This window comes from Chaetodon trifascialis, chromosome 18, assembly GCF_039877785.1.
Source record: "Chaetodon trifascialis isolate fChaTrf1 chromosome 18, fChaTrf1.hap1, whole genome shotgun sequence".
In the NCBI taxonomy this organism is placed as follows: domain Eukaryota; kingdom Metazoa; phylum Chordata; class Actinopteri; order Chaetodontiformes; family Chaetodontidae; genus Chaetodon; species Chaetodon trifascialis.
This window is the reverse complement of record NC_092073.1, coordinates 15996339-16017439: the sequence shown is the minus strand read 5'-3', so window position 1 is coordinate 16017439 and position 21101 is coordinate 15996339.

The following is a 21101-nucleotide window of genomic DNA, read 5'->3' as shown; positions in this document are numbered from 1 at the left end:
TCTGGCCTGGCGGGATGTTCCACACATGCGCCATATTTAAATCCAAAGCTGATGCCAGTTTGACAAATGTAGTGATAGAAGCTAAATCCACCTTAAAAAAACAGCTTATTCATCATGTGAACTTGAAAAACGACTCAAAACGTACAATTCAGTTTTCGGGTCTAATAATGATGGAAAAATACTTCCCTGGAATACATTTGGAGTTTTGTTTAGATTGCTAGTTATCTGCCTCTTTGTGGCCACAGGCTTCAGTTTATTCTCCTTTTTATTTGCCTGCACGTGTTTTCACTGAGGGGAGAAACTGCGACGTTTTAGCCCCCCAAACCAGCCAGACGCTGCTCCTTAACGCGCCAATGCGAAGCATGAACCCTGACTATGCTGTTTAATTTCCACCTCATGCTTCTGTCGTATTACTTTCCAGTGAAGCTACACACCGCTGCTGTCTAAAATAAAATGCTCATAAAAAAGAGGAGTCGACGACAGGCTGCAGCGCGTCTCTATAGAGCTGATGGTGACTCCAGATCAAATAGGAGCGCAGGAAAAACATCCACTTTAAATGTATTTACGCTCAAGAAATGACAAACACTCAGATATCGGGAAAGCGCAGGCGCCAGCATCATGAATATTTATTACCAGCACTTGTGGCCAGTAAACCGAGCCTGACGTTTGTGTTACCAAGGTAGACACTCTGCAGTTCAGCTGCGCATCAAATATCGCACAGAATGGTGTTCAGCATTCACTTCGTGTTGTTTCTTACACATTTTAAAATCAGAATTATCTGTTGTTTTCTGCAAACAACTCACACCTTCAGTAAATCGATGCAGAATGGGAAAAGATTTGAAATTAATACACAATAGGTTTGTTTTTAACGCAATAAAGGCTGCATTTCATAATTGTGGCTCCTCCTCATGACATTTGGACCTTCTTGGCATTTTTCTGGTGAGCTTCGTCTCCAGACACACATTTAATTAGGCTGCTCTGTTTCCAAACATTATACGTGCAGATAAATGCAACTTTCGGTTGGACTTTTTTTTGCAGCCACTGACACGCGGAGTATAGTCCAAGATTAGAGGAAAGCTATAATCCGTGCCCCTTGATGGTGGAGGTGGCCATGCCATGTGCCAACACTCTGATCTGCATGCCCAGCTGCCGCCAATGAGAACTCAATCGATAAGTTAAACATTTGCAGTTGGGTTTAACTATCAGGTTTCCGGCTAAATGATCCTGTATGCATGAGAGAGGGAGGGGAGGAGGGGCATGTGATATCTATTTTTAACAGCTCCGAAGTTTAAAATCTTATGAGGCTATATACGCCCCCAAGTTGCAAGTCATGAAATATCTTGGGGGGGAAAAAAGGTCTCCTACAGTCTCCATCTGCTGAGCTTAAGAGTCCTAATACAAAAAGGTCAAATTCAAGTCAAGGCCACTTTCGTTTATTGGCATGCAGACATTTCAAAACGCCTCCAAGAAACCCTGTCGTATGTGCAGCCATAAAACGATTTCATTGCCAGACTCTGGGTAATGGAGCAATCCATCCCACACTGAACGTCTAAGTTTGCATACAACCATAATCCAGACATTGATTTTTGCAGAAAGTGATTTATAATCTTCATGCATAGAAAGTGACTGGACGATGTGAGGAGCGCCAGCTGGCTGTTTTGTTGTTTACAAGTTTAGGAAGGTGACTATTTATTTATTTATTTATTTATTTTGGCAAGAAGCTCGTGTCCGAACAGCAAAGACAGCAAAAAGGAAAAATATATTAATTCAATTAATTAACTTAAAAGTGTAAATACGTTACCACAGCTGTGAGGTATTAAAATTAGCCCAAACTCCAACGTCCAATCTTAAAAAAAAAACAAAAAACCTTTAAATTTGATTTTTATGATCCACTATTTAAACTCTGTCTTTAAATCTTTATAAATTGCAACCGGCAGCTCGTGCCAGTAGTTTGAGCAACTTTCCGTTTAACCTGCTGAATAATTCATCCATCGTCACAAATAAAACAAACTACTGGGAACGGCATGAACAGACAACATACAAATAATTTTCCCCCCATTTCTTCCTTCGTCTGAATGGTGCTGGGCTGCCTCGCGATAATCCTGACTAAAGCTCATATAGTTCGCAGCTCTTTTTACTTAACCACATCACTGATTGGGACATTAATCTCCGCTTTGCCAGCGCGGTCCCAGAGCCGCGGCTTTGGAGAGGGTTCGTTATCGTGAAACATTAGGCTCACGGTGACCCCCGTTGCATCAGTTGTGGTCTCTGACATGCTATTAAGTTTAGACGGTGCAGGAGATTTGTGGAGGCGCTGACACGGTGTCGTCGCGTCCCCTTTGACGTGTTGCTAAATGAGGCCACTCCAATTAGCTCCTTGCGACAGGGTGAGACTGGCGCACACCTCCGCGCAGAGGGAAATAGTCCCTGCCTATGCCGGGTTTATTCAGGGGACGTGCAGCCGCGTCGTGACGCACACCTGAGCTGCTCCAGAGCAGTGTTTGCTTACTTATTGTGCAGTTTTGGGGCAGGACGTCTTGCTCGGGGGCACTTCGCCGGTAGTCGCTTTGAGGGAAGGCAGAGTGGCCTTTAAATCCAGGAAATGGCACCGGCCATCGACGAGCTTCCGGTTCCAAAATCTTGCATATTTAACCCTTTCACGACGCATCAGTTAAAGGGCCAATCCGCGTTTTTTTTTTTTTTTAATTTTATTTTATTTTAAATAACACGTTTATTCACACACAGCACTATGAAAAAACGGACTTAGTGATGAAATATTAACATTTTCTCTCAGTTTGAGAACAAACACTAGGAATCATATAAGAAGAGTGATGGCAGTTTCTTGTGTTTCTAATTTTGGGAAAAGAGCTCCAGCCTTTTGTTTACACTCCTGCAGGCAAACATTTAAGACTGTTAACAAATTCCTCAGGATGAAATCGACCCCCACATTTTGATTTTCCGTGTTAAAGCGATGCGTTCACTGCGTTAATGTGCTGCTTCAATGGAGAGGTCTTCTCGCTTACAGAGCAGCTTGCCGACATCTGCTTATCTGATGAGTCTTATAATGACTTGTTATTTTGCAAAGGAGGATGACCAGCCAGAGATAATCACTGGCAGATTTCTCCTGATCCATTCCACATCACAACGATTTTTGTCAAAGTGCATCATAAGGTGGCCCCCGAGGAAAACATGGCTGAAACCATATGCACTCCAAGGTTTTAATGGTTTCTAATGACATGAAGCCTGATGCGAACTGATGTCGCTTCGTATTCCCTCAAATTTAACAATGAGTCCCAATTAACCAATTTGCTATTGTTCTGTAAAGATGGCATATGGTGTTTGAAATTGATAGCAGACCCAAATTACTTCTCACTGCTTGAAATTTGGACATCATATTAGACGATTACGTTGTTGGTCACCACCAATTCTACAAAAACAGGAATTTCCCAAATAAGTTTCTGATCAGGAGTTTGTCAGGAAGATTTTTTAAGATGATTTTTTTTTTCTTAAACTCTCTGGTTTTTTGGTCAGGTTAGAGTTTACAGTTTACACTGCATCTCTTCAAAAGCTTCAAAAGATCAGAACCACCGCTGTTACAAATGGCGGCCATAGCCAAAAATATCCAATAGAATTCTTAATCCCAGGTCAGTGGTTGAATATTTTAACACCAAGCAGCATTTATACACATTAACACCATGTAACACTAACAAACTCACTAGCGTCTGCACAGCACCAGCTTTTCTTTGGGTTGCCTGAAATTCATTGTTTTCCTGCTGGGCTGCAGCCCAAAACCTTCAAATATTTTTCAGAGACAAGAGGCAATAAATATCGGTCCTTTTGCTTGCCTGTTGTTTTGAGTGCAGATATTTTAACTAGAAATGGATTTGATTTTTTTTTTCTTTTCCTCACGAGTAAATCATTTCAGAGGAAAAACAACACATGTGCAATGAAACAAACTGGAATCATAATTCCCCTGGTTAGTTGGCTCGTGCATGCACAATTGCAGCTATTTTCAATAGTATGTTAATATCCACGCTTTTTTCCCCCACAAACATTTGCTGCTTCGTAATTGTTTTGGCTCACTGTTGTTCAGTTTGATTCTGATAATGGAAGTACATCCATCATTAGTCCATCCATCCATCATTAGAGTCCAGCACGTGCTGCGGCTGTGTATGTGTTTGTCATGCCAGTGTGTGCATCTGTAGATATTTTCCATTCCTTACTGCTGAAGCGTTTCTGACATCAAATGTATTCAGAATGGAATAAAGCTGTGGCTAAGTCATCAAGCTCAAACCCTGTAGTAAAATGTTACAACTCAAAGGAAGCATGTCAACAGATAGAAACGTATCATCTCACCGCTCATTTTCACTGACCTTAGCAAAGGTCCACAAGCCATTCTGACATCCTGCAGCTGCGTACAGTAAGTATCAGCAGCAACAGAGAGGTACCGTCTGATGCAGCGCTTCAATCACACCTGATATGTTTCACCTCTCTGCAGTGCATTCATTTATAATTACACTGGCATCACAGAAAGAGAGTGATTAAAAGTAGACTTTGGCAAACAAAACGCGGTATGTAAGGTATCATCATAACAGTGCACTTGGCATGGAATATTTTTCAGCAGCTGCATCAGCAGGACACAGGTGGAAATGCAACTCGACTGGTGACGGCAGCCAAGAAAGGCCTGGAAGCTGAATGTGTCTGTGTGTCCGTATGTGTGTGTTTGTATGACTGTGCAAGTGTTGAACTCCAGCAGAATATCAGCTTCCTAATGTTGCAAGAAGAAAGCTCAAGGAGTCTGTGAAGGACTGTGAGTCATTAGGGGGAAAGCTGGTGACATGCAACACATTATTTAAAAGTGTGACGAGAAAAGCGCGGAAAAAATAAAGAAATCTTAAATCCTGCCTGCAGAAAACTTCATTCAACTGTAAAGCAGCAATACAGGACTGTCAAAATTAAATGTCACTCAATAAAAGATGCTTAATAATGTAAAGCGAGATGTACCAAATCCTACTCAACAGCTCCCTGATGCACGACTCACAGTCCGGCCCGTGTGCAGCAGCTGCTCCTGTAAGTATCTCACAGTTCGATTTTATGTCTTTGACTCTGATGTTCCTGGATGTCACAGCTGGTCCAATGTGGTTCAGGTGAGAATAGATGAAATGACAGGGTCACATCACTTCCAGAGGCTTTGCTGGCCTCTGTGCTCCTGCGTGAATGCGCCTCTCCAACAATATTTAATACATGCCAGTGGTTTTAAAATTACTTTCAGGCCTGAGTTTAAAGTGCAGAGCGGTGAGCGGCCAGAAGGTGACTGCTCAGTTTCTTATCAACATGCAGGGTAGCAATCCACAGTAAGCCAACGTATTAATGTGTGAGAAGGAGGCTGAGTAAAGGGCTATTCTGTAAAACGTCAAACACGCACCCCAAGCTAAAAGGTCATTTTTCTTAACATCTTGATGATATGTTTGCTTATGTGTTGATGTAAAAACAAAGCATAAACAGATTTCTCTCATTTTTCCAGCATGCACAGCGAAGCGCTTTTAACACGCTGGCAGACAAGAAATCCAGCTATTCCAAGCGAATGACCAACTGCAGGACAGAGCTAACTGTGATCATTCAATTTGTTTGCTAATAACAATTTAGAAATAAAATGTCACGCATGTCCGACATTATAAGGTGTTTGTATCTCATTAATTCCAACTGGCCGATGCTCACTCACAGTTTGATTGATAATGATTGGCCCAAATTCACTTGCTCCAGGTGTTTGCCATTTATTATTTTTCCACCCCTTTCAATTAATCACTAATTGGTGTTTCCACCTGCAATGGAAATTATACCACAACTGTGGCCAAAAGCCTCACACTGCCACTCTTTGTGTGGAAAATGCATCAGAAAGACTTTAACGGCCAGGGTTTTAATGTTTACACGATCAAAAAGAAAATATCCCAAACCCAAAATACAACACTCAAACCACATATTTGTTGTGCCGCTGCTTGCTCGCACGGCATGGCACAGTCAGCGTTCAAAGATGTCTGAATTCATGACAACAAGAGCTGATTTGGTTGGAAGGTCCCTGTGTGGGATGCAACACCATGTTTGATGTCTGCATATGGAAACACTACAATGTTCTGACTATGATGTTGCCTTAATAAATTTTTTTTGTTACAAAATGCATCGCTGCGAGTCAGAATTTCTCTCAAATTTCATGAACTCAGCATAAGATGCTTCTTTTCTAATAGCATGGCTACTTGTAGCGCTCGAACATGCTACGTCACGTTCTGCTTTACTGAGGTCTGGTTCAAAGAAAAAACACTGCACTCCAGTGAAAAGGCAAATAGAAGCGCTCACAAAAGGTCAAGCTCTGAAAAACAGCGAGGCTTAAACCAATGAATAACATCTACACTTGGAGAGAAAAAATGAAAGGAATGAAGCCTGAAATCTAGATGAAAGTTTGTGTTTTAGGAGCACAGAGGAAAGCAGCATCACAACTGGACAAAAACCCACATCAGAGCATCCATGTTCACATTGCACAAGTAATGTTGCACTGGTGGTTTATGGCTTACTGGGAACTTGTCAGCAGCTTTTGAAACTTAGAAATAAATGTTGAAACTCTGCATGCACTGCAAACATGCAAGATGGATCCTCTCTAGAAAGACTAGATGCAGACAGCGGCTCAATGCCATTATTCCAACTATCATATATGTATGCGTAATTATGGCTTCAGTCCTCTGTGTGTGTGTTTACTCACAGCCAAGCAAATAGCAGGACTGGTGTTTAAGTGTCACGTGACTTGTCTGCAACCACTTGTGTTTTTTATTTTTATTTTTTTAACATATGACAGCCCCCTGCACTGCATCCACACTCAGCTATTTGGTACAAAGCCACGCGCAGCAGTGGTTTGTGTCTAATGGACAAGTGTTGATATGTCCTTAAAAAAGAGCATCCAGCTGAACTTCTCGCTGAAGGTTGTTTCCAAACTTGTGCGACGTAAGTATCCATCTGTCATCGCTTCACAGCCCCCGTCATCAAACAGATAAATGGCGGCATGTTGCTACCTAATGGCGAGTGGAATGATTGTTTGAAAGCGGCCGTTTCTGCAAAGCGTTTACGTTTTTTTTTTAATCTGTCCACCAGATGCTTATATTTTCTTTTTATAAAATAATTGGTTTATGCTTAAAAACTGCAATCTGTAATTGAGTCTCACTGAAACGCTGGCTTTGTTTATGTTTTGATTTATGTGATTGAGGATTTTTTAATGCAAAACAGAAAAACATCAAATTTAAATGTTTTTCTTCTTCTTCTTCTTCTTCTGCTTTTTAAAGTTGCTCTTCATTTAGATTGTGTAATAATAATTTGGGCTCCAAGTTAAATAAACAAATCATTGGCTGCCTCCAGTCACACAGTGTGCTCAGGACCACACTTTACCAAAAATTTCATCTGCTTTATGTGCGGAACCCAAACTACTGAAAATCACACAGCTTTTCTCTCTGTTCTCACTAATGTATTCAAGTCAAACCCCCCTGTGATATTAGGTATTGAACTGATAATACATGATGAAGTAAAGAGAGAGTGAACACAAAAAGTACAAAGCCATCCTCGTCTTTTTTCTCCTCTTGGTGCTTTACACAGGAAGAGAGACTGATTCAGGATTAGAGCCCATAGAAACATATCTTTAAAATAGTGTTACCATCGAGCACTGCAAGTTAATTATAACCAAAGGGAGTGTGTGTGTGTGGGGGGGGGGGGGATTAGTGTTTTGATCCCCAGCCTTGTTAAACAGAACAGTGACGTACTGTACGGCTTGAACAGTTGATCCCACTGGTTTGCAGGTCGATTCTTTGTACAACTAAGCTGCAGCCTTTGTTTTCGGAGCCTTGAAGAGCGTAGGCCACATATCATACACCTGCTTAAGTGAATTACAAGTGTCGGGTTAATATAGAAAGATGCTGGAAGTGTTAAAAAAAAAAAAAAAAAATCAGGTTTCAAATCAGCATTCACAACTTCTTTACAATCAGCTCAAACCTAAAGGACACAGTGAGTCCACTGTTTGGTCCCACAAGCTGTACAAGATGATTTAGGACCATTAAGGATTATTTGCATGTCTATTTTGGGAGGCCTGAATTTGTGCATCTGAAGGATGATATGTCGTCGACTCGTAAATAATTTCAAAGTAACATCACTCCGTGGCTTTAAGCTGCTTCTGCTACAACCCAACTTCATGGCCACGTGCGGCGTTTCAATAAATCACTCATTCCTGACACGTTTGCCGATGGTGTTTGACTAAAACCTCAAACATTCATTACAAAGCTTTTTTTTTTCCTCCCTTCCCAACATATGTTTCAAACAGAAACATTCACAACAACTCTCATTCTTTGTGTTTTCTAACTCCTTAAAAGTCTTTTTTTCCCCCCCTTCTTCTGCAATTAAGTTCATTGAAGTTGAGGATTGTTGCATGTGCAGATGGTTTGGAGGAGCATCAATCTCTGTCAGCAGTGCAATAATGCAGACATTCCATACTGGGACACTTCATGAGCAGAGGAGGCTCATGAGAGGGGGAGTTCCCTAAATCAAATAAAGGCTTGTGTTCTGGCTGAAGTCTGAGAACCAGCACCCCGGTGAGGATGCAGTGGGAATGAAATTATACACAGACCCCCGGTTACACTGTCTGCATTTTTATACATTACAGTTACAGAAACGTTGTTAAGCATTAGCAAATGAAATTCAAATGTAACATGCAATAAAATGTCCATCTTTGTGATGTATAAGCCTAAACTGTCACAATGCATTTAGAAAATCACTGCAGTTTAATAAAAGGGTGGTTTTGTTGTAAAAACAAGGCTATATAATAGTAGGATTTTTAGTGTTTTTCAAATTAATGTATATCCACTTTATAGTCAGAATTCATGGGTATTATGAGTGCAAGATGTTCTGAATTTCCCCCGATCTTGCCAATCTTACCCCACTTTGTCACACGAACATTAAGCTACATCTCTCTTTACACCACTTCCCTGGCTGCCTGGCATCTCTTAGTGATCTTTCATCCACTGATCAATCTGAACATGGATTCCAAAGCCATAAAATGCTGGCAGCACTTCTGATTCAACCCCTTGTACCTCCCTTGACTTTGGGTCCCGGCTTGATGTTGACATCACATGCAGAAAAATTCTCAGGCACAAACTGGAGTAACACATGGAAAGTATTGGGGCTGCAGGGAGACATGGGATGGAGAATGATAAGACTGGATGCCCTTCATCTTTCCCTCTGAATACAGGCCTAAGTCAATTTTACTCTCAGCGTGAGACTTTCTTCAGCCCAAGTTTTGAGTAAATCCAATCAGCTGTCCACAGGATTGAGATGTAGTGTGTCAGTGATGACAGAGTTCGCTGAACAGGGAGGATGCAGTCCAGCATTTTTAATAAGACACCGCACTATAAGCTCCTCCTAAAGCATTAATTATCATTTAAAGGGAATTACGCTTTAAGACTTAATGTACATCAATAAATTATTAAGCGTTACTTGGAGTTTAATTTTACATCATTTGCTCCCCTGGGACAAACCTGACACACATTCACTGGCTATAAATTCCCATTCTGAACTCTATTAGCATTTCAGTACATTAAAATAAATCAAAATAAAACAGCCAAAAATTAGACCAAACTTTCTGATTTAGATAGCAAAAACATTCCTCAAAGTTGTCTGAGACCTTTTCTTTTTTGCCATCGCACCAGCCGGAAAAGTGTGTATATTTACGGGCCCTCCGTCATGTTTTGTGTGTGGCGACCAGAGAATTAAGCTTTGAGTTTAGCATGGCATTGTTTGAGTGCTTTGGCATAGCAGCATAGCATGAAATCCCTCAGCCTGCCAGGTGCGAGTTCCCAAATCATGCTTCCCCCAAATGTGCATCAACAGTTTTGACAGGCGGCCCGTACAGTGCTATTCTACACTCAACAGCACTGCTGTTCCAAGAAGACGGAGCGCACATACATCACATGCAACCCACACACCCCACATGACTTGAAGGGGGGCACCTTTCCATCCCATCTCCACCCTTCTCTCTTTCGTTTTTTTGACTGGCTCGATTCCACGCTCATTAGCATGTCCCATTATCTTCTGGAATATTCACGGGAATGTTTCCAGTTGCTGCCATTGCAATTATTACAATACACAACGCAGTTCATGACTTTCAAGTTTCTGGAAGTGCTTCAGCTGTTTGCCAAGGTCCTCAGTCACATGTGAGGGCTGTAGATTTTTCAAGGGCATCTGTTCCAAGCTGGCCCAGAAGAGAGACAACGCGGCAAAGAGGGGGTGGGGGAGCAAGCTGGAAAGATCCACCTAGAATTTGTTGAATCAAATCCTTGCACCTGGATATAATTGTCCTGCTGCTGTGCTGGGAGTTGCCACTGCCACGAAGAGACCAAATTAGTGGCTCAGAAATGGCGACCTGTCAAGACACAGCCTCACCTGGTATCATATTTTACCAAGACAAAACGCTTTCCCTGCATTGCTGGTTAATGATTATTTTGTTTACGGGCTCGGATAAATACGCCACTCTGAGCTGCTGAGCTGATGAACGTGAAATCAAGCTGCAACAACACCAAACAATCCAGCGCAGCAGCAATAGCTAGCGCTAAATGAATCCTGTGAGCTTAATCAAAAGGCTTTGTGTCGTGTTTAAACTGCTTTTGTGTCGACTTATGATTTTGTGCATTTTAAAGAGAAATAGTCTAATTCAGATAAATCGGGATCTGGTTTGGTATTGGCTCATTGTAGTTCAGCATATGGATACATGATAAAGCACAGGATTTTACCCAATCATCTAAGAAACTAATAAGTAGTAATAGAAATGTCTATCTGACTCTAGGGTGCAACCAAACTTTAATCACTTCTTTTGTTTTGTTTTTTCAAATCTATAAGCTAAAAACATTACATGTGCAAACTCACTTATGTGCAGCTGCTTTGCGTTGGCCTGCTGATTGTGTGAAGGGAAAAGAATTACATCTTCTTAACTAAATAATGCAGTTTACCAAGATGGCAGGGATAAAGAATTACAACCCTGGGGGGTCTGGACAACACTAACGTTGATGAATCTTATGGAAGATAACACCAGGCCTAGCATTCCTCTAATAATATTAATAGAATAGCCCCTTTTTATATCCCTACATAAATTCCAGCTCTATGTGAAGTTTATGATATTCATTTTCAGCTGTGACATATTAGTGTTGTTACATTGTAAAAAAAAAAAAAAAAAAAAAAAAGTCTCATTCTTTTAAGTTAATTTTTAATTTCCACAAATGATCCAGTGCAGAGAATATCATCATTTAACGACACTTTTCTCTGTAATCTGGACTCTTTGTAGTTTGTATCTCACGTGAAACAAAGATAACTCGTTCATGTTGTAATTAAAATCAGATTTTTGAATTAAAACCAGCTATGGTGCTTAGTTTTATGGATAGGAGAGGAGAAAGACTTTTATATTCTGTTTCCACGAATCTTCATGGGAGGCTTAATTTGGGTTGGAGTTGAAGCAGTGTGGTCGGAGTAATGGTTAGGTGTGTAATGGTTGCTGGGTGAAGCCATATAAGCAATGTGGCAGCTTCGCGGCCTCTTAATGTTTTCACTGGGAGAAGGGGACATGTTTTGGAGCTTGAACAGAGTCGACAGCAGAGTCAGGAATGCTTCTTTGTTGGTGTTTGCATTCTCTTTTTTTATTTTTTTGAGAGAAATTTTTTTGGACTGGAGACAAAGCTTTCCACAGCCTACTTCACTTTCCAAGTATTTTTAATTAATTTCAGGCCGGTGTGAAAACCATCATAGTCACCTCATTTGACACATGCTTTCTAGCTGATAACATTCCAACAACCATTTATTGCTGCCTGAAAATGAGAATTCCCAGTAAAGCACAGAAACAAAGCATCCAGTTGTCTCATTCAAAGACGATAAAGGAGGTTTTTTGGAGGAAGCAAATGCTAAATCTGGAGTAATCCATCACAGTTTCTGTGTCTCTGCACCTGCATGGTGATCATCCTCTGGGGATCGGGGCTATAGACAGTGTGGTGCGTAGTCTAATGGTTGAATCAGCTGGCAGGTGTGCCCCAGAAGTTTCTCTGCCACCTGCACACTGGACAGTCCATAAATGGTGTAACTGTTGTATTGCTTAGCTGGACAGAGAGACGCACCTGGGCCAGGCTGAATTAAATGCTTAATGGGTCTGCCTTCTTCTGCTGTGGAAAAACATCCTGTGAATCTCTGTAATCTTTGTATTAGCTGCTACAATCAAAAATCAAGACGACACATACCCATTTTTATCAACATCCTGTCAGATTGTCGTGGATGTCGGATGATCCTCGAGGATTACTTACTGCAAAAAATATGAACGTTTCAAGGTAAATGTGATATTGAATTGCTCATCTAATAACACACTACATGGATTGAACAGCAGCCTAAGCGGCTTTGAGCTAACAACGATAGAGACGAGCAAAAAGCTCAGGAACGCCAATATTTTCTTTTCAGATGGAATAAATTGACCCCTTTCCTCCCCCAGAGTCTAGCTGTGGAGCTTGAATGGCCATCAGTGCCATCATATAACAAATGAATCCAGCAGAACATCCAAGAAAGCTGATGCTAATTTCCAACTACAAAATTCAAAGTAAGCAATTACAGGGAAAAGGCTCCCGGTACATACTCATATTCCCTCTGCTAGCCTCGTTTGTGTAGAAGTTTCTCAAAAATTTGATTCAAAAATGTGACTAATTAGGTTGCTATCAGCGTCACACTCTGCATATATTTGGTTTCTTATCGGGTTTAAGATTCAAGAGTCACATTTTTATCATTGTTGTATAACAATAATGATATAATAAAAAACTGGTGTCTGTTTTGTTTCTCTGCTGCAAAGAGGATATTCTTGTTTGTGCCTGTTCATCCTTTTTAGCATCACTCCGCATGTAGTCCCTGTAAAGAGCAGGAAGGCCAATAAAGGCCACTAGCAGCACTTGCACATACTGAAGCATATATGGATTATAGTGAGGAGGCTAACGACTGTATTAGTGCTAACTGCTTAGCCGTGTTGCCATTAGCTGCAGCTAGTCTGTGATTGTTTCCTGCTTTCAAAGTAAGGTTTTGTTCGAGATATTTTGAAATGAAGGCTTTTGGGGAAGTCGGTGTATGTGGAGTATGCAGTGAAGTAATATGGCGGCAAGTGTAAGTTAACATAAATTCCTTATGTAATGTGCAGGTTTATCATTGACAGTGCTTCGTTAGCTGAACGCTCAAATCAAGCACTAACTATGCAAAACTCAACCTGATGAAATCTTACCAATGCACAATCCATCATCCTTCTCCACACACATGAATACTAAACATTCTGTATTTTCAATAATTACAGTTTAACGATTGTGGTAATTACAAATGATTATAAAGATGACATTATTGTAATTTGTTCTTCATTTCCAACTTAACAGCCTCATCACACAAATCCAGTCAAACTTTCAGTGACTAAAACTACAAGGCTGGTTTTGAGTTGATCTCATCATTAGAGTGATAAATATGCATTGTGTCTCACAACTGTTTGTTTTGATAATGTCATTTATGATGTGTTGAAGATACTTTTACTAATTATGATTCTCTTTAAATAACAGGTGGCAAAATGTTAGCAGAGTTTTAAAGATGATAAAGTGAATAATCTTCCCGTCTTGCACATAAACGCACGCATGCAATGCATCTGTCTTATTATTAATGCCGTGTGAATAATTTGGCCTTGTCACAGCTGAGATGTGTGATTTAAGAAAGAACAGGCGGAGGAATGGGAGGCAGATTTTACAGACTAAAGCGTTGATGGGTGAAAACATACATAGAAAGATTTGATGTTTATCTCCCCAAAGATATCAAATACAACTACTCCGAGTTGATTTTTGAACTTGATACAAACAGAAACACAGTCAGCGCTTTCTGCACGGAGCTCCCAAGCCAGCTGGAGCTCCCAAGTGTACTCTTTGCGTGGGCTAACCCCGTCTGCGGCGCATTAGTTTCTAGTTCTTGAGATTTAAACTGTGGCAGCAACACATACTGCAGTGTAACAGCTCCCCAGAGGGAACCAGTGATTGCACTCCAGTGCATGAGGTGATATTATGTTTAATGTGTCGGTTTATTCCTTGAGGGGTTCCCAACATCTGGCGTGCTTTTAATTCTTGGGACGTTCCCACTTCCATGTCTTTCACTTGTCCTGAGTATCATTGCTGCGAAGCTTAGACTGCATGGGTCAGGCTTATGTTTGACACATTTGTTTTTCACGGTTGTCAGTGCCATTTCCTGTCGTATTCTTCCAGTTTCTGTCATTTTTGGTTGATTTCCTGCAGGTTTTTGAACAGAATATGGCAACATAATACAAAAAAGTGTTTGTACTCAAACATCAGACACTGGTTTTAAGTCTCAGTGTTAGCCAGCCTCACAGGTACCTTGAACAGCTCTCTGCAGGACCCTCTTGCAGCCATCTCTTAGTTAGCCGTCCCATATTAGAGGCCAGCTCTCTGCAGTAAAAGACCCTGCCGGAAACGGGGTTTGATTTGTTGATGTGAGTGCGCTGAGGGCAAAGTGGGGGCCAAGCATTAATGGGATCGAGACAATAGGCCATCACTAATCAGAGACCTCAAGGTTGCCATGAGGTTAATTGTAATGCAGGTGGCACTAGGGGAGGGGGTGAATAAGAAATGTCGACTCCTTTACTGCCTCGGCGGCCATTGTGTTCTAACATTAAGCCCTGGGGCTAGGATTTGGCTTTCTCTCTTGCTCTTTCCCCTGTGTCCTCTTTACCTTTTAATTTCTTATTATCCACTGATTCGCATTCAACCTCCATGGGTTAAAGAAAACCTTTTGCCAAACGTCAAAAGGAAATGTTAATATTGAGTCCGTCCTGGCTGTTGTGATGCGTGGCAAGCCATTGTGGGGCTCCACTGGTGATTCAACAGTGCATTTCACATTCACTGGAAGCACTCCTGTTGCATCATTGTTATTTGCTTAAACTGACAGAAACAGCAGAGCCTGCTTGCTTTTGTGTCACTGAAAGACCATCTCCAAACAAGAGCCAGGTCATGAATACACAATAGGGCAGCGGCTTTAGAACGGCATTTGTTTTAGGTTTTGTTGTTTCTTGTCACCAGTTTTCCAGGAGGTTGGACTGAGCTGCATTTACCATGCTCATGTTTTTCAGAGTTTTCCTGTGAGTTGTTTGAAATATGGTGGAGCTTACAGAGAGGGACACATCACTGAAACATTGAGGTTATACACCCGTCTCACAAATGTATGTGCATATATGTGTGTGTGTGTGTGTGTGTGTGTGTGTTGTGGTGAGAGCTACCTAACCCTGCCTTCAAGAAAATACATTTGCCCTCTGCTTTTTATCAATATAACGAGGAAATTAATTTGTAAAATGTTAGTATTGAACATATCTGTGATATTCAGAGATGATGTATTTCATCACATCATGGTTCTGCTCAGGCACTCACAGAACTTGGTTAAGGTTAGCGAAGATTGGGGTTTTGGTTGAATATTGATCCAGCAGCCAGGCCAGCTGCTCTGTGAGGCTTTAGACAAAGTGATGCTTTGAGCTAAATGCTAACGTCATCATAGCCAACATGCATGCAAAAACAATGCTAACATGCTGATGTTTAAGCAGGTGCAATGATCTTAGTTTAGCATGCTAGCATGGGAGGTTAATTGATACTTAGGTTGTTTATGTTTACTATTTTGGTTTTTCATTCTCTTAACTGTTCAATATTGTTCATAAGGGACCAATTGCAAGTTAACTAATAGGTTAATTTGCAATTGCATCCTTATTTCTTTGTATGCAGGCATGTTTAATTGAGAACCTCAATCTGTTCCCTGACTCAGAATGTGAACCTTGGTCTACAGTTTCACAGTCCTGCCTTTTGTAAGCGCGCCATCCACCCAGACCACCAGATTCTGTGTGCTACAAGAACTTTGTTCCCTGCTAAAAACGTTCCTACCCAACATAATCCAGGCAGTAATTACATTTCCCTCAAAACCAAACTCGAAAAACAAATTAGCAGTAATATAAATGTAATTTCTGGAGGACAGGATTGGGGCTACAATAGCGTTTGATGAAATGATTCTAATCAAATATCAGGATTCTTTATAGATGTGTAATTGGTTAATTAACCTGAGTATCAACATTTGCTTTTTATTCTAATCTGTGTCTCAGTTTGCAGATCGGATTTGTTATTACATTGATTAATCATTCAAAACCATCTCTTTCATCCTATTTGATTTGATCCCTTTGATATAACGTCCTCTAAAGTTGGATTTTTTTTTTTCTCTCCTCTTCTTCATCAGCCCTCTCACAACTTCAAATTTTGACACTTGAAACACCAGCAACGCTGCAGACTCATGTCAGTTTCAGTTTCTCGGCCAATCACAGCAGCTCTAGTACTGGAAATCTGGTGACTTGTGGCAGTTGTAGGCTCTTGCCGCCTCTTCCTCTTTGTGTTTGAGAGGGAAGGGGTCAACTGGAGTAAAGGGAGGTGGATTGCCTTGAAAGACAAACATCTCAGTGTCTGCCAACCTGCAAATGGCCCCTGTGTTTATTCAGCTGAGGATTGGACAGCAGCCAGAGCATCACTGTGGCAGACTCCTTCTTCCACAGCATATGCAAGGGCAGTTCGTTCAAATTTGCGTTTGATACATGACAAATGAGACGGTATTGAACAGCGGGGATGCTGGTAAGGCATGGCTGGAAGAGGTACAGCCGGTATGGTGGAGGGTAAGAGGAGGGATGGGGGCACCATGTTTCTGCCAAGATCCTTCCTCATCAAAGCATCGTGTCAGGGGAATTGCTTTTAGTGATATTTATGTCATAAAAATGTGGCACAAAAATGCAAAATATGAGAAAAAATGGCCAATGTATTGTCTTCATTACTGTACACTGACATGGTGCTACTGCAGACCAAAACTCCCATTGACCAAAGGCTGGATCTCTACACCTGTCTGCTCTGATCACCTGTCTGTGTCGAAAATGCTAATTAGCCTCAAAGCAGCCGCCTTTCGTTTTAGAAAGCTTTTGCATCTTGCATGCAAAAATATGCATTTCGCATTTCAGCTTTATTTTTAATCCAAGAGTTTCCAAGTTGCACCATCCAAATAGTATTAACCTGGTGATTATACAGTACACTGGCTTTAAAAATTGCAAATGTTATGTACACCTTTCATCTTTCACCCGCTTCATGTGACCAAGACCTTGGTCTGACAAAACCAGATAAAGTGGCATTATTCCAACTATGTGCTGATATTTACCACATTTATCCGGATATGTGACATTGAGAGGGACAAGCAGAACCAGCAGGGCGATTAAGGCCCTATTATCACCTGTGCCTCCAAGACATCCGTGACTTCGCCACATATCCACATGGGCAGGAAATCTGTCGAGCAGTGACTTTGAAATCAACCTCTTACGATGAGTTGCGATGTAAAGCACTTTGAAAAGCAAGATGGTGCTTACCTGAGCAGATCAGCTGTTGTCACTACACGTCTTTTGAGGGGGTTGGTCGATCACATCCGTCAGAGTGTTTAGGAGGGTTCGTATCAAGCGGAACATTCTTTCATCTTGCTTCAAGGAGGAGCGTGGCGTTTACGCCTCCAGCTAAGCTCTGCAGTGACACCTCCGTCCGGATCGGTTGGCCTTAACTGGGGGTTGATCAGCAGCTCTCACATTCAATCAGAGTGGAACCTTGTGTCAGTGTCAGAAACAGGAATTTAATCCAAACCTGTTAGCAACTTCACACCTCAGTGACATTCTTTCAAACTCAAGTTGCAATTGCAAGAATTGGGTGAAGCTAAAGAAATTAATATGGATGCGGAAGCTGTATTTTTAAGGGGTTTTGATTGGAAAGTCACATTATAGCAAAATATTGTCATTTAAGGACCAGACGTTCCAAACCTAGAGTATGTATTTGTTGGCTGAAGCTGGTGACAATGCAATGCTTTTACTGTTAATGAGTAACATGAATAATTCTGCATTTTTTTGCACAGAATAAAACACTCTAATAAATACAATTTTGGACATTTATTATAACTCTTGCTTATTAAGCAATTATTTGAAAGAACAGATAAACACCAACCCTAAAATTAATAAAACAGCATTAATTGGACAGATAAATATGACAAATACTTCAGATATCTTATCAACACAACCCAACACCAACTATTCCCTGGAGAGCACAAACAAACACGATTTAGGAAAAATGTCTGTTTTTGCATCCTCTCAAAATGGATTTTCAGTGGTTCGACAGGGAAGCAAACCATAAACTTATAATTAATGGTTTACAGAGATCAGTGATTGAGAACCTAGAAGTTCAGGGGACACTTTGATGTTTGTTGATTTGAAAGCATAGATAACAGGGTGTAGAAAAAGACTAATAATCTAATAATGTTTCTGTCTCTGAAGGGGTGTGGTGCAACAAGTCTTGCTCTTCTGATTTCTTCTGAGATCCTGATTGTTTGTCACCAGGGAGGATCTTGTCTTTTAAACGCCACCCCATACCATCACTCATCTCAGATATAGCACCTATTGGGGGGTGCAGACTGTCTTAAGTGAGACTGTGAAATCCCTCGAGGCTCAGTGATGGAAAATGTGTCTAAATTCCCAACTTGACACCCAGCTCCTGCCACCTCTGCTACTGTGGGATCCAGTGTCTGCGGGTGAAGGGGATGTCGCAGGTTATGAACCGACTTCCTTGTAGCTACTTGAGCATAAACATGACGCCTTCATTAGGAGATGTTTCCAATTAAGGTATGTAGGTTGACTGAAATGCGCGATCAATGTAATCATGTCTGTCTCTTGATAGCATTGATTACAGAGTGTCAAATACAGGAGTGAAGATGTAGGTTGATAATTGTGTGTTAGCAGGATAAATGAAGATGTGAAAGCCATCTGGCACATTTCATTGCAAAAGTAAGGAGCATGGAGGTTTCTTTCTGCAACTATTTACCTGAACAGGACTGAAATGCTTTTAGGTTGTTTGTACTGAAGCAATAAAGACATCTCATGTGTATTTAGCACTTAGTCTTGTTTCATTATGTGCGTTTACATTACGTACAGCACTGAATTACACTATATAAATGGCCCTGTGAGGGGGGTTGAAAAAAAGATACTCCAGACTCCCTGCCTTCTTCCGTGGAACCAACCAACTGGGATGGTTTTAATGCCACAACATGATTTGTATTTTTACATTTGCTTTACATATGATTATGTTATTACATATTTTCAGTTCGCAATCACAATCAGGTTGCATTACAGGGTTAGATGTAATCCCAAAGTAATACAAATTCAGCTCACAGCTAATGATATTCATGAGCTGCAGCGTTTCCCAGCGCTCTGCCTGTAGCTTGTACCTATTGTTAAGCCTTCCTGTCTTCCCCTGAGGTATAGGCTAGTGGCAACATTTAAGGAAATGACATAATCTACACTTATGCATAGGAAAGCCGTCATTGAAACTGAAAGTATTCCGGGATGGTTTGTTAATGTTTGCATTATATCAAAGGTTTTCCTCTTTTAAAACATGGCCTGGGAATAGACTTAAACTCTTTAAATGATGCGGTCTGAACTTATCCTTTAAAGAAATTATTAGGAAAGAAGTATTTTCTCTTTCTTTCAAAACATCAAAGCAGCTCAGTCCGTTGTTATCCTTCATGTCACTATCAAGAGCTTTTCTAAAGGACATGAAAACACGCAGTCCTCATCTATGCCACTGCCTGCCATTTAACATAAGACAATAACCTCCTTAAGTACGAGACTAAGTCTCAGCTCCGCCTGCATTAGGCAAAAAAAGGGCTTGTGTAATTAGTCTTGCACTATAAATCAAGTGGTGTGAATCTACTTCGCCATGCCCTAATTGAAAGTGCTCTCTCTTTTTTTTTCCGGCGCTGTAGTCGGACACAGAGCTCCATCGGATGGTGATAGATGTGGAATCCAGCACAAACAGTTTGAACCAGTCAGGCCGTGATTGATCAGTGCCCTCTGGGATGTCGGGTGGATCTTTCTCCTTCAACCAGAAGATAAAAGCCTTAACGACTCTCCAGTCTTGTTGTACCTCCCGATTGTGTGTTTGTGTGTGTGTCTCTCTGTGTGTCAGTGTTTTATTATTTCGCCGTGTTTGACCTTGAAGGTTCTGTGTGCATTTGGGCTGTGATGTCTCAATGATTTCTCTTTTAAGTGCCAAAATACGGCTTTTATGCGCTATTGATGCTGCTATACACACACTACATAAATGCCCCATGGAGGAGGCCATTTGCATGAAAATTTAGTTGATTTATGACTGGATTCTATAGCATTTTCTATAATCACCCAGCACATTTTTGCAGGGGCTTAGTAGTGGCCGTAGTGATGCCACAGTACAGTGCTGTAACCCAACTTCAAAGACCGTTTTGTTCACACGCACCCTCACAAAAACACAGGGTGACTTCACTGGCTTCCAGTGGCAAAGGTGGACCAGCTGGGTTGTTTTGTTCTCCACTTGTGTTTTTTTTTCTTCCTTTCTTTCTGTTTTTCCCCCTCTTCATCGTCCCCAGTTGTTCCTCCGATCTTTTTTTCCCCTGAGCATTTGCTCCGGAGATTTACACTTGCTCTTGTTGATGGAATAAAAAAAAAAAAAAAAAAAAACTGCAAGCAGGAGAGCGGGCGATGCTGGTGATTCAGGTTTGGTGTGTGGTATTTCAATGAGGCCTAGGCTGATTGTCCTCTAGTTGCGATGGATGTGGCTTTTGGAAGTGGAGGTGCGTCGGAGGGGATCACTCGGCATCTGGCCCAGCACTCTTGTGTCACCGTGACCCTCCTGTGGGGGAGGCAGTGAGGGCCACAGTAGGGGGTCCCACAGAAAAGCAACATAAATTTCAGAGGGAGAATCAATAGACTGTGAGAATTGTAAGAGATGCATTGGTTTGGACTCTCTGACTGCGACCCTGGTACTTTGCTATATCGAAGTCGGCAAGGACGCACCTACAATCCTCAACAACAGTGAAAATAACAACATAAAACGACAGCATGTATGATCCACTGAGACTAGCCGGCTTTTGTACGTCTTTCGATTATCACG